The 2401-nt window shown below is 51.8% G+C and overlaps 1 protein-coding gene across 1 annotated transcript in view; it reads right to left on the bottom strand.

Moving 5' to 3' along the window:
- Positions 1–2401, bottom strand: part of ctsa (cathepsin A) — an 11622-nt gene that overhangs the window by 8733 nt on the left and 488 nt on the right. The gene's annotated exons all lie outside the window — the stretch shown is intronic.

The following is a 2401-nucleotide window of genomic DNA, read 5'->3' as shown; positions in this document are numbered from 1 at the left end:
GCGCACTATTCAGTATGCCAGAGCTCAGTCAACAATGGCGTCTTATGCTGCAAAGTGGTCAGCTTTTCAGCGATGGTGCATGGAGAAAGGTACAGCTCCGACCTCCTGCCCGGTGGCTGAGGGGCTGACGTTTCTACAGACCCTGGCTCTGTCTACCTTTAAAGTGTATGCCGCTGCCATCTCATCATGCCATGAAGATTTTGACGAGAGGACCGTATTTACACACCCACTGGTAAAACGTTTTTCTCAGGGGTGTGGGCAGACTGAGACCTGTGATGTGCACAACAGTGCCACAGTGGAATCTGCCTCTGGTTTTACACGCACTCAGCGGGCCTCCTTTTGAGGCCATGGCACACATCTCTCTCAAACATCTCTCCCTGAAAACAGCGCTCCTCCTAGCCTTGACTTCGGCCAAGCGTGTGGGTGATCTGTGTGCACTGTCTCACCGGTGTGCCTCCTTATCGGTGGAGACGATAGCACGGCCATTCTCAGACCGAACCCCGCGTATGCACCTAAAATTATCTCATCCTCTTACCCATCCAGAGTTATTTCTCTGGATGGGTTCTTCCCTCCTCCTCACAGAGACGGGGCAGAGAGGAAACTCCACGCCCTCTGCCCAGTGCGTGCTTTGTCCCATTATGTGGGGCGCATGGCAGCTGTCAGGCAGACACAACAGCTGTTTGTGCATTACAGGAGCAGCTCTCTTGGGCAGCCTTTAACAAAACAACGGCTGTCTCACTGGCTGTGTGAAGCTATTACACAGGCTTACATATCGGCCGGGAACGACCCCCCGCCTGGCATCAGAGCCCATTCTACGCGAGCCATCGCGTCCTCCACTGCCCTTCCATGGCTGTGGAAGGTATCTGCACGGCAGCCTCCTGGGCTTCCCCTTGTCCCTTAACCCGTTTTTACCTCCGGGATACGTCCAAGTTCTCACTGGCTCACTCGGCCCTGAGTGTCGCGCATGACGGTGAGCGCCTTCCCTGTCGTGTCATGTGAATGCGCCACCACTGCTGAGCGCTGACCCTGGGTCACTCACTCAGGTGGCAAAATGAACAGCCAAACTCCAACCGGTCTGATCGCTGTGCGCTGGTGTGGTGTGTGGTGTGTGCCCTCCTACACTCACACACACACACACACACACACACACACACTCCATGCGCCCCAATGGTCATCTTTTCGGTGATGCGCCCACGAGCGCTTGTTCTTTTCGCCGTGCACTGCGAACTGGTGGGATGTGTGCTCTGCTTCATTCACACACACACACCCCATGCGCTCCATTGCACCTGTGCCTCCGTGGTCATCACCACTGTGATGCGCCCACGGGCACATGTTTTTTGACGCACGCGGCTGAGCTGTGCTGTCCGCCCCTCGCCCCCCCCCCCGGCGGCTGCTTGGCTACTGTCGTGGGGTACTTAGCGAGCTGTGGTGTATGTTTTTCTAATGCTCTTGGGCGGTGGTGTGCCAACAAGGCATTGACTACATCCAGCTGCGCTTTATCCCAATTAGCCACAGCTCTTAGAGGGCGAAGCCTATACGAAATAGAACGATGGTTACGTACAGTAACCTTCTATGAGTATAGGTGTAGCCCTCTAAGAGCTGTGGCTATTGGGTTTATCCCTCACGCATGCGCAGTCCTGAAGAGATTGCCCTGCACTGGGCTGTCCTCAGTTAGGTCCGTAGCAGCAGCAGTATAACTGCCACTGTGACCTAAGCTCGCCTCCCTAAAAAAAAACAGCACTTTTTCTTCAGTTGGCACGGGTGGGGACAGCAGGGCCGCCAGCTTACTGTACGTAACCATCGTTTGTGTGTATGCTCAGACACATGAAAAATTAGGGAGAACATTGGACATCATCACCACCAACACTTGAGTAGAGATGTTCTTCCAAGCTCTTATTCTGTTGTCAAGGCCCCAGTGGGTTTGTTGTGTGCTTGTGTGTGGAGGGGGTCTGGAGCCAATCCCAGCTGAGGCGGGGTCCACCAGTGTATCACAGGGCTGACATTTTAGAAGCCTTTCACGGTTTATTTTCCATGAACCAAATTACAGAACCTACTTTGTTTCCTTCATTACTTATTCACTAAGTTTAACTCTCAATCTACTTTGTGTCACCTTGAATTTACCAAGTAATTATTTTCTCACGGAAGCAATAAAAAAATTAATTTGGCCATTTTTTTAACGAATTTTGGAAAATCTAACTGCAAAATCAGTCAGGTGTAAAGCTTTTGAAGGACGTCTGGCGACTGAACAAGGCACTGCGGACATACGGTCACGGGGCAGGATGACGATCCGAAACATGTGACTTAAAGAGGAAATAAAGTGTATGGTTGAGTTTCAGTCGGCTGAATTTAACAATAGAAGACTCCAGCTCAGAACATGTTTTACTCGTCTTTATTCAGCAGG

The sequence above is a fragment of the Monopterus albus genome, unplaced genomic scaffold, assembly GCF_001952655.1.
Source record: "Monopterus albus unplaced genomic scaffold, M_albus_1.0 scaffold121.1, whole genome shotgun sequence".
In the NCBI taxonomy this organism is placed as follows: domain Eukaryota; kingdom Metazoa; phylum Chordata; class Actinopteri; order Synbranchiformes; family Synbranchidae; genus Monopterus; species Monopterus albus.
This window is presented reverse-complemented; position numbering and strand designations above follow the sequence as displayed.